Below are 12,630 nucleotides of genomic sequence, written 5' to 3'. Positions count from 1 at the left end.
CCTAATTATATTCCCTGACAAAAAGAGGTGTTATTTTCCCCTTTAGATTTTGGAATAATGGATGAAATAGAAGCCCATTACAGCTGTGGACTCAATCTCCTAAAGTATCACACCTCCATCTCACACTAGTAATCTATGCATTTCCTGAAGTAAAGAGAAGTCCCAAGTGCCTGTGTAAAACAAAACATCATTGAACAATACAAAGAGGAAATATAGTATAAAGTCTATGCAGCATATAATGCCCTTTGTATAAAAAACATCAATAGATTCAGATTAAGTTAGTTACATTTCATTCAACTGACATTCATTATTAGTAACGCTACACTTGGATTTTGATAATACTTACCTCTGGATCTTATCCAGTGTGAATGACTTTTTAAAAGAATGAGTCACAGTCCAATAAATGCTGATTGGATCAAAATTTCGATTGTACTAAAGGAGCTCAGCCATCCAGCAGGACTATCTAACTATTTTAGGAGAGAGACCAAAACCACTGTACAATGTTGGTTGGAAAATTTGAAATTAAGTAGGCAAGCCTTGTGTAAGACCTCCAGGTGCACAGGGTTGGGGGAGCTCAAGCAGGAAGCAGGGTCATCACAGCTTTAACTTCAGGAGGACCAAGGCCTTTTGGGGCTTGGACAATGAAAAAACAAAAAACAAGATATCTCAGTAGCTCAGGAAGTGCTTTGAATGTCTGTTGCTAAATTTAGGGTGAGATGTCTAAGCATGCAGGGAGTCCTCAGAAGCACAACAGAAAAGATGTACATCCAGATCTTCCCTAGGCATGCAGTCTCTTAGAGTTTGAGAAATTACTCTTTTTTTTATCACAACTCCCAGAATCCTAAACTGTGTAGAATTCCAGTTTAGATTCTTCTGTGAGAAATTACTGCATGTGCTACCCCTTACTGCTGTGTCATCTTGGTATGTGTCTTTAGGATATGTGTCTTTAGGATATGTATCTTTAGGGAGGCAACCCACACATCTGTCTGAAAATAAGATTGGAAGGAACGACTCCACAGGAAGGGCTATGTTCTGCCAATTGTAATAGCACTATGGACCATATATTTGGCAATCCATATCTTCATGCCCATCAGCATGTATTCAGTCTTTTAGGTTGGATCAAGACTTAGGCATGTGGAAACTTTCTCTGGCTCCACGCAGCAGTTCTTCAGCCTCTTTTAAAAGATTCTACACAGAGGATTGGGGGATCCCACTGGGGAAAAAAGTATACTGTGGTACAGAGATGACATAAATTCTCCCCTATATTTGGCAGAGGTGTCTTCTATGAACTTCAGCTAGCCCAGCTGCATGGATTTACCTCTGGCTCCCATCCATTATGTCATGATTAGTATCTCAGGTCCATTATTGGGGGGGGGGGGGATCCATGGATTTCTGGAGATGGAATGTAACCCTGATCTAGACCAGCAATTCATCACATTAATCTTGGAAGGGCAAATCCCCAGTACATAACATACAACTGTAACAGTTTGGCATGGACAATGCTGATTAATATTCTGTTATCACACTGTAATATCTATTCAGCCAAGACTCACAGACGGCATGAAACTCAGTCCTGTAATTCTCTCCATGTACATTTTAGAGGAGGTGGGAACAGTGAATTGATATGAATTGTCTCACATAAGTAGACCTCAAAAATCTGATGCACACTGCATTAAGCCCTTTTGTGCCATCAAATAAGCAGTCTTTGGTATGGGTGTGTACCCTCATTAATTTGCTTTCAGTTTACTGTTGCAAGCAAACAGAAGTCTGGAATGACCTGCCAGAAGAGATCTGCCATATAACATTTTTGGAGGCCTTTAAGAAGGCAATAAAAAATGGATCTCGTCCGGTAGGCCTTCCCAAATTGACCTCCTTGGAATGTTCACTCGCCAGTTGCATAGCTGATCCCACTGGACTGTGATTGTGCTTGATTTTATTGACTACTTTTTTGGTAGCATTTTATTGGGAATTGTTGTTTTTAATGCTATTTTAACGTGGGAGGGAGATAGGGAATGGGATTTTATAAGTTTTGCTATGTTTTTACTTGTGGCTTGTGTTCTGTTTTTATTGTTCTTATGTTTGTTGTTACCCGCCTTGATCCAATACAGGGAGAGGCGGGATACAAATAATAATAATAATAATAATAATTATTATTATTATTATTATGTAATCCAGTCTCAATGTGACTTTTTTTCCAAATAAATGATGGTAGGAGAATCACCCATTCCAAACTAGTATTCTTTTAGCAATGCACATGACTTGCCAAAAGAAAGGAATTAAAATCCCAGTTGCCAAGAAGATGCATCTGTCTGACTGGGGTTGGCTTAAAAACCTAGTTCCCATAACCTGCTTTGGTAATTAGTAGCTTAATCATCTTCCATTTGTGTTTTCTAACATGGTACACCAGAGAGCTTGATGGGATTAATTAAAAGTAAGATTGGGTTTGTACTCTAGCTGATTTCCATGCCATAGACACAGCACTGAAGAAATCTATAGCAGACGTCCACCATTTCACTAATTATGATACAGCTGCCTATTTCTGTGTCCTGAAAAAAAATGTTAGATAGGTAGGATAAGTGAAAGTTTGTTCTGCACTCTGTACTTTGGACATGATAGTTAAATAAGGGAAATGTTCAAAGGATAAATGAAAATGGAGAGCCATGGATGCTTAGGCTGGCAGGAGCCTAAAGCCATACCCCCCAAGGGCCAAGTAACACATCCTCCTCTACACCCCATTCTCATGGTAATCAATCTGGATGATACAGTGCCCAATTCCAGATTTGCAAACTGTCTGGATGCTGTATAGCCAGTTTAGCGCTGAACCTGTAGTATACAACCCTTAAAGCGAATTTTATACTCACCTTTTACTCCAGTTTTTCCAAGAGAATCCAGAGTGCTTCAAAATGATGCCGTGGCTATTTACAACACATCACACTGTGCCCCTCAGCACCACTGCCATTGACACAAGTCACTCTCACTGGGGTCAGAATGGCATGCCCAGACATGTGATTGATGTAGCACCAGTGGCAGGCAGCAAAACAGGACACATGTGCAAACAGCCAGTTGGCATCACTCTGGACTGCCCAGGTAAGGGAAAGATGCTGGGGAAGCTTTGGGGCCAGAATACTCCAGGCTGCTCCCAGAGTATTCTGGCCCATGCAGACACCTCCCTAGTCTCCACCAAGGTGCTCATGGGAGGCAGAGGGTGCTGCTCTCTATTCTTTCATAGAATCATTGAATCATACAATCATAGAGTTGGAAGAGATCCCCCAGGACCATCCAATCCAACCCCCTGCCATGCAGGAACTCACAATCAAAGCATCCTCAACAGATGGCCTCTCTTTAAAAACTTCCAAAGAAGGAGATTCCACCACTCTCTGAGGGAGTGTGTTCCACTGTTGAACAGCTCTTGCTGTCAGGAAATTCCTCCTAATGTTAAGGTGGAATCTCTTTTCTTGTAGATTGAATCCATTGTTCCGTGTCCTATTCTCTGGAGCAGCAGACAACAAGCTTGCTCCATCCTCAGTGTGACACCCCTTCAAATATTTAAACAAGACTATCATATCACCTCTTAACCATCTCTTCTCAAGACTAAACATACCCAGCTCCCTAAGTCTTTCCTCATAAGGCACGGTTTCCATACTCTTCAACATTTTGGTTGTCCTCCTTTGGACATGCTCCAATTTGTCAACATCCTTTTCTGAACCCAGTTGCTTCTTCTGTTTTTCCAACTCCTGCTTACTTGTAAGAGCATATCCAGGCTCTTTCTGAACATGGAGGAAGGAAGGACCCCCACCCCTCAATTCTTGGTGTTAAGCTCTTTCTTTTTCCCTCAGTGCTCAATCCTAGGCTGACCATCACAGTCTGTTGGTGGCCAGGGCAATGGGGCTATGGCTATTTTCAACACATCACAGCCGCTTGCCTCTAACTCCCCATTGTCCTGGTGTGCCAGGGTGGGAACCTAGTGGAAGAAGATATTGGAGATATTCCTTCTGCAGTGTACTGGACATACTCCTTCTGAAATATACAAATAATAATAATACAGTGCACCCTCCCCTTACACGGGGATCCGTTCCAGATCCCTCTGCATAAGGGGAAATCAGCGTATGCTGAAGCCCCATAGGAACTAATGGGGCTCATGCCTGTGGTGTGTGGTGGCGCAGCAGCGCGCACACGCCATGGGCGTGTGCCCCATTAGTTCTTCCAGGGCACGCGACGAGCTCTTCCAGTGCATACGCTGAAAGCCGCGTATGGTGTGCCCGCATAGAATGCAGGCGCACTGTAATAGGTGTAACTCCCACCAACACCAGCAGATGTCACCAACTGAATGCCAGTGTTCTATCTACAGAGGACTTTTTCACACTGGGAAAAATGGAAGGTTAAACTGATCACAATGCAGGGTCATTCAGGGCATTAGGGACAATTTCGCAATTGCTTTTCAGACAACGTTGCGCACAAGCCAGGCAGACTCCAGACAGAAAGTGAAGTAAATCAGGGAATAAGCATTTTCACAAAAATACTGTTTTTTCATAGCCAGTTCATTCACGAATTTGCTCTTTTCAAGTAATTGCAGCAGTCTGAAAACCATGTCCCCAATTCTCCCTGTTCCCAGATTCCCCATGGCTCTTTGCTGTGCCAAGGAGAGGGAGAAAGCCTTATTCTTAAAGGGATACACACACACGTCTTTCCCTCGTGCAGCTGCTCTCTTCCTGCAGCAGGGATTAGCTGGTGGGAGAGACAGAGAGATGACAGCAGGGAGAAAAGGATATGTCCTGGAAAAGGAGGGCATCTGGGAGTTTCAGTCCTCACTGAAACCAGGCAGGTTTATGGATCAGCCACCTCCTCTTTCTCTTTCTCTCTGGTGTGTGTGTGTGTGTGTGTGTGTGTGTGTGTGTGTGTGTGTGTGGTTTTATGGGAGTTTGCAAAGGGAAACCTCAGCCTGCCTTCCTCTGAAAGGGGCAAAGAGGATTTTCCTCCATTTTCCTTCCTTCTCTGGAGCATGTGTGTGTATGCATTTATGGAAATAACAGTTTGGAGCATGCGCAAAAAAGTTATTTCCAAGCTAGCGAGGGGATTTGGCCTCATTTGTCTGAAACCCAAATTTGCTTTCGACCCACTTTCTTGCCTAAGTAATGTGGTTTTAACCCCTTGTTGTGCTCTGTGTGTGATAAGTAAGTATTAGCGAATTTGCTTGCTTTTCTGGATGCCAACACTTTAACCATTTTCGGGGTGGAAGCACATAGGTCCCCATGTGAAAAAGTCCTGAGAGCAGGCTGTGATTAGATCCAGGTACACCAGCCACATATTTAGGCATATACTGTTTCATGAGACAAGGTGCTTTCTAGTATCATTGTCAAGGCAAAAATCCTAAGCTACTTCTCCAGCATGGAATTAAAACAGCTTTCCAAAATACATATGAGCTGTGTTTGGTTAATGTTCAGATCGTTAGATTTCTCTTGAACAAAGGGTTGAGAGGTAAGTTGGTGACACAACTGCACAGTACAATTCTGACTTGGATGATCAGATTTTTCATGCTCCGATTTGGTTTCAGACAATTAAGATGATGGGAATGACAATCCAATCCATGTGGAAGGGTACAGAAAACAGTATTTAAAATATAAATTAAGTGTCTCTGTCACATACACCAATCAAGCCCTTCTCCCAGCATTTATGTTTGCTGTCCCAATTCTGATTGAAAGGTTTATCATTCACAGCTTTTTAAGTACATTAACGTTCCCATTCCTCTTACTTAGCTCTGCCACTTGTCTTATGGCTTTAAGATGGTAGAGCAATGAAATTAGTCTGACACAGTAATACCCTCTCTCCAGTAATTATTGTCCCATGACAAAGATTAGGGTTTTCAGAAAATTCTCAGCACTCTCATGAAATTATGATTTCCAGCATTCATAAGGGGAAATCATGATAATTATATTGGTATAAAATCATATTTGCAGACATCTGTTCAAAAGGCAGCTACTATCTAAAGACATTTTTCTCATTTGCTGACATTGTTGATGACTTTCCAACTTTGTTCTCTGCCACTTCAGTTTCACTGAAGCTTTTAAGAATGACTTTCTTGTTGTGATCTGCTGCTTAGCATAGAAAAGAAGGGGAGACATGATAGAAATGCATAAAATTACATATAGTGTGGGAAGAGTAAATGGAGTGATATTTCTTCTTCTGTCATAATGATAGAATCCACTGAAATTAATGCAAGGAAGATAAAAGGAAGATAAAAGCATTGCACATAAACACACAAGGACTTTTCCTGCCTGTCCAACAATATGTAGTGAAGGCTGCCAAATTGGATGGTTTTAAAGGTAAATTAGACATGTCTATGAAGATTAGACTACCAGTAATTATTAGTTCTGTATTTCATCCAGTATAAAATACTCCATGTATGAATATCAGAGGCACTGAGACACTTGCATTACATATTTCACTGTTTTTTTTAACTTGAAACTCTGTTTTCTCAGCTGTTTCTCTTATCTCTTTTTCTGATAGATGTATTAATAACATTGTTGTCTTGTTTTTATTGATCCAATAACCCAATACCTCACAATATTTGTTAAGAGTCTTTAATAAATTTTCACTGTTAACTATGGGGTTTGCCAATGTTATCACTTCCTTGCTTTTCCGGGACACCTACACTTTAACCATTTTCAAGATGGAAGCACATAGGTCCCCGTGCAAGTGTAACACCTAAATCCACATAGGCAAGTAATTTATATGTCATTCCTTTTACTTTCAACTCTGTTCCTGCAGCTTTGAAGCATGCACAGCTTTTCTGCATTGATAAAAATGTCTAACCTCTTCCATAGAGGAACTGATGCATGAGTAAAGCACCCACAGGCTTTCGACCAGTGTTGATTCTCAAAGCTTGGAAAAATTATTTCTTTGGGTCACAACTTCCACTGCTGGGCAAGTGGCCACTACAGAGATTTCCTCAGTAACAAACACATACCCTCCAACTGCCCTAGTTTTACAGGGTGACTCCTCTGTCACCCGCCTTTTAAGTAACTTTTAAAATATCCTGGTTCCTCTCTTTTTCTCTCCCTTTCCCCCTTTGTCCTTGTTAACTGCCATCAAGTCAACTTCAACTTTTGGTGACCCTAAGAAAGAGGGACCACCAAGTCATCGTATCATCAACAGCTTTGCTAAGGTCTTGCAAACTCAGGGCAGCTGTGTCTTTCTTGGTTGAGTCTATACCCCCCGTAATGTGGTCTTCCTCTTTTCCATCTGTCTTTCACCTTACCAAGTATTATTGTCTTTTCTAGTAAGCCATGCCTTCTCATGTTATGGCCAAAGTATGACAGCCTCAGTTTAGTCAGCTTGGCTTCTAGGGAGAGTTCAGGCTTCATTTGCTTGAGGACCCATTGATTTGTCTTTTTAGCAGTCCATAGTATCCACAGAATTCTTCTCTAGCACCACATTTCAAATGAGTTGATTTTCCTCTCACCCGCTTTCTACATTGGCCAGCTTTCACAGCTACTCAGAAATGAGAAATAGGATGGCATAGAGAAGGCTGACTTTGGTATTCAATGTACATTAACATCATAAATCCACAAAAATATTACCATTATTTGGCCAACCAAAATGCACAAAATGCATGATGTAAGCTTTTGAAGCTCTGCTGGCTTCTTCATCAGGCAAAAGTGTTAAAAATTATACAAGGAATACACACACACACACACACACACACACACACACACACAATCATGATGTTTGTAATTGCTCATCTTCTAATTAAACTTACAATAATAATTTATATAATTTTGATATTTGTCATACATTCCCTTCTTTTACTATTTTGTCCAAATCATCTTTAATTGGGGCAATGCCACATAACTTCATGTCTATATTAAATCTTTATTTGAGTTCCCAATTTTGAAAAGAAAATTGGGACAACATTTGGTATATCGTACCAAACCAGAACCTAACATTTTCCTGATGCAAAAGCTTGGGAGCATTTCTTGTAAGATTCAATATTCAGTGCCTAACAAAAGGGGCTATGACCTCACAAAGGATGAAGACATCTTGGATTCCAGAAGAAGTACATCTTTGTATTACTAAAATTTTATTTCCTGGATTTTGGAATGCTTTGTCCCCAGTGCCACATGGCCAGAAGGAGGAGAGACCTGCTTGCATAAAAGATATCCCTCCACAGAATAACACAACACCTTAAGAAAATGCAATACCTTTGCCTGATGAAGGAGCCAGTGGAGCTTCAAAAGCTTGCATAATGTATTTTGTGCATTTTGGCAGACATGACATTTAAAGTAGAATCATAGTGCTATAAATGTGTAATGTAAAAGGGCCCTACGACATTCAAAGGCCTCATTCATTAGCAATAAAATATTTTTAACTGTGCTAGGAAAGAACCAGTTTGGATGCAAAGATGCTAGAGGTTTTGAGCCTATAAGGACCCATTAGATAACGTTGGTCACTTAAGTATGACCAATTTTAAGAATGTAGTCTCATTTTCATACCTTTTAGGTATTGTGTTTTAGCTCCTTCTGGGACTCCTTCTATGCTGCTTTTGCATTTAAACCAAGTCAAATCATTGCTCCATCTTCCTCAGTATTATCTGTATTCAGTGGCAACTGGTTGCTTCAAGGGGGCACCCAATCTGCTCTGGCCTTTAGTCTAAATTTACCAGGAGCTATCCAGACTAATGATTCCAAAACTGGTTCAGTACCTTGGATAGTTCCTGCAAATCTAAGATGAAAAACAGGAGTGGATTCATTCTCTTCTCCCCCACTCCCTCAGCAACATCAGATCCACCAGTAAACATTGCCTATGCTGAATAGCAGTGGGTCTCCAAGGATTCTCACAAGAGATTTTTCCAGCCTTAACTAGATATGCCATGCGTTGAATCTCGTCCATTTTGTATACAAAGCATGAGGTCTACCGCCAAGATAAAGACCCATCCTCAATAATTCAGTGTCATTATCTAATACACCATGGCCATCAGCAAGAGCAAATGTTTGATCTACAATCAGAAGAAATGTGCTTCTGTGATCAAGGAAGTTGTCATGGGAGATTTCTGTGAGTTGACTCAGACATACAAGGGATAATACTTTTTGCACATAAAGAATGTTGTGAGCTTTGTCACTGACTTCATTCCATGGACCTTTCACTCCATGGGCCCTTACTGCAATCAGATAAACTTTTAAAAGGTCATGTTTAATGTCATCTAGAAAATTGTAGTGGAAATGCTCCAGGCAATTCCAAGAGACCATACACATTTTCTTCAATTTTTCTTTCATTATGTATTTTCATCACAGTGACATTTTCCTTTTTTTGTGGAGGAAATGATTGTTCTCAAAATGATCAAATGATCACTAATTCTAACAACTGACGTTTACAGTTTTCTCAGAGAACATTGGTGTAAAACATTCATAATTTATTCAAGATGGGTTTTCTAGAATAAAATTGTATTTAAAAAGAGTAGTTAGATAGAAGACATCTTTCTAAGTAGAAGCTTCCTATAGCTGAATTATAAAATACTGCATGTTGAAAGAATGTCATTTTATAGAATAGCATGAATCTTTGACCCGAGACAGATGGGCGGGAAATGGCGTGTCTGTGCTGATTCTAGTGTTCGGGAGTGTGTAGCAACTGCATGCTCCCGAACCATAATCCATACGAATGCCTCCAACATGGCGGCACCCTGTCCATACAGGGGCCGCCATGATGATGGAAGCACGTGCCGCATCCACACATAGGGGTGTCATGCTTGCGTCATTGACGTGACAGAGCCAATAGCACACTGATGCTCACACACCAAAACGAACCCACTTTTAGCAGGTTCTTTTTGGTGTAGAGGGAGCCCACATGGTTTGGTTGCTGTGGGCTCCCTCTGAAGGGAAAATGTGCAGCTCCAGACCGCCCCTTTGGGGAAGTCTGTTGAACCCCTTTGATTCACAAATTGCAGCCTATTATGACTACTTCTAAAAAGCTATTATATTGAACATAATTTGGCACACTAAGAACTTTAATCAGGTCAGTTGTTACCTCAGTTTCTATAAATGACTATAAAAAATCCCATCAAGCATTCTATATGGCAGTTACAGAATATATAACCACTCAATATTCAGTAAGGAATTTATCACATGAGGGAAAATTGGAAGTATAAACGGTGATTAACCCGTGAGTAAGCCGTAACTGCACAAATGGTTTTCACACGACGTCACATGCAAAGTTCTATTATCCTGTGAAAAATCTGTGATTAACCTGCACTTGTGCACACTTGTATGAATGGTTTTCACATGACATTGAGATGAAAGGTGATTAAAGTGCTATCCCATGAAAAAATAGGCAAGAAACAACAGTAACTCTTTTGCGGAATTTTCCCGTGAATGACTTTTTGCTGTTTCTTGTCTGGTTATTCCCTGGTTCTTCACAGGATAATGGCACTTGCTTTAATGTCATTTCAAGCATTTTTAATGTCAATTGCGCGGTTTTCATAGGTTAATCATTGTTTAAATTCCCAGTTTCTCCCATATGATAAACCACTAAGACTATACAGTCTTAGTTTTTTGTGTTTTTTTCAGGTATGTGGCCATGTTCTATAAGAGTTTATCTTTGATGTTTCACCAGCATCTGTGGCTGGCCTCTTCAGAGAATGCTGGCCTAGAAGAGATTCTCTGAAGATGCCAGCCACAGATGCTGGTGAAACTTCAGGAATAAACTCTTCTAGAACATGGCCACATAGCCCGAAAAATCCACAAAAAAATATGGAAGCTGGCCATAAAAGCCTTCGACTTCACACTACATAGTCTTACTGTAAAGCTACATAAATGCCTTCCAGCCCACCTTAACATGCAACAGCTGCATCAGGCAAAGGAGGTATGTTCACCAGTGAACAATGCTGTGACAATCAGAAGCAGGAACACTGTCACAATTCCTCATCACAGCCTCCCCCACTGGTGGGATGCTGCTGGAAACATCTCTCCTCATTGGCAACTGAACAAATCTCCTTTGCCTGATGCAGAATATATGCAGCCATGGTCTTCACACTTCTAGAAAGGGCACACATGATGTGATATTAGTTGCCATAAATATTTCTAGGTGCTGGTTTTTCAAATGGAATATCATATTTAAATCTATATGTAATGTAGAGAAAATAAGTATTTAAATCTAAGTATTTAAATATTTATAAATATAATATCTGGAAAGGTGGGCTACAAATAAAATTTTATTATTATTATTATTATAAGTATTTATATTTATATAAGTATTTATATAAGTATAAATATAATTAATTTATAAATACTTATATTTATAAGTATTTAAATCAACTGAAATTATGTTTTCTGTTTCATGTGATATGTGACTTTCTTCCAGAGCTTGGCCATATTATTATTATTATTATTATTATTATTATTATTATTATTGCATAGTGGTAGAGAATTTGGGGCACTGTTGTCTCAAAAGGTTTCTTTTCTAAGTTTTGCTTTTCTCCCTCTGTTCTACTTCATATTGGTTTGAAATGGAAAACAGCTATCTTATTTTTCAGGTACAATTAGGCTACCAATACTATAATCCTGAGAGTTTATCTATACTTGTAAAAAAAAAAATCAGAATTCACCCCCAAGCTACTGCTGTATATCCCCACAACTCATGGCTGCTTCTAGCAAAATACCACAGGTTTTACCTGTTAATCTGACTTTACCTGGGAGTAAGCAAAGCTGAAGAAAACCTCAGTGTTTGCCCACTAGGATGGCTGGGTTCATATCACTTCAGGCCAAGCCGGTGGCCCATTGTGGGGCCATACCTTCCCCTTTCCCCAGCAGCACAGGAAAAGGAGATGGCTGGTCCACGGACCCATTGTCACCACTTCTTCAGCAACAGGAGTTTTGTGGAAAGGCTGGGGCATTTTACCACTTCTACTAAATGTATTACATTATTACAATTCAGTCCAGTACTTACTACTTGTAAATGCCTATTTTGTAAATGCGCATTTCTTTCTCTGGTGTTTATCAATAGAGTTGTGTAATAACCATAGAAACAGAGAAATTCCATCTGTGAAATATTCTGCTATTCTTTTATTTATTTATTTTTACATAAAGCTATGTCACACATATATTTCCACATTTACAGAGTTTACCACATCACAGTAAATAATCATTAAAGCTGTCTGGGGAATACAACACTCCATTACCAGAAAAACATTTAAGAAGTTTCCACAGGACTCCAGGGCAACAACAATTGACAAATATCAAGCTATATGGAAAAGCCATTATTTTGCCCAAGCCAAGCTTCAGACAAGAGGTCTGCAAAGCAATATATTCAAGATGTACTCATTTCCTGTCTGCAAGTTGCTATAAATGAGCTAAAACAACATGATCACTTGCTGCTTCACTGTTGTTTTGTCCTCTGCCAAGAAGAGAGGTTTACACCTTTTCTCAACTCACTCTTCCCTTGTCACCCTAAATCTGTCCATGGATCAAAGTTTGTTGCTAACCTCATGCTGTGCATACCACAGAGAATGAGGTAAGAAAGATGTCTGAAAACAAGTACAAATCATTCCCTATAAACATAGCTGAAGCCACATTAAAGGAGATCATTGCTTCCCTTTAGGGACACTGCTATTACAAGGCAAGTTGCACACCAGAGAGGATTTCT

The sequence above is a fragment of the Sceloporus occidentalis genome, unplaced genomic scaffold (genome assembly GCF_023333645.1).
Source record: "Sceloporus occidentalis isolate IW3139 unplaced genomic scaffold, rSceOcc1.0.p SCAF_6, whole genome shotgun sequence".
NCBI classification, from domain to species: domain Eukaryota; kingdom Metazoa; phylum Chordata; class Lepidosauria; order Squamata; family Phrynosomatidae; genus Sceloporus; species Sceloporus occidentalis.
The sequence above is the reverse complement of the archived record's forward strand: the minus strand, read 5'-3'. Positions refer to the sequence as shown.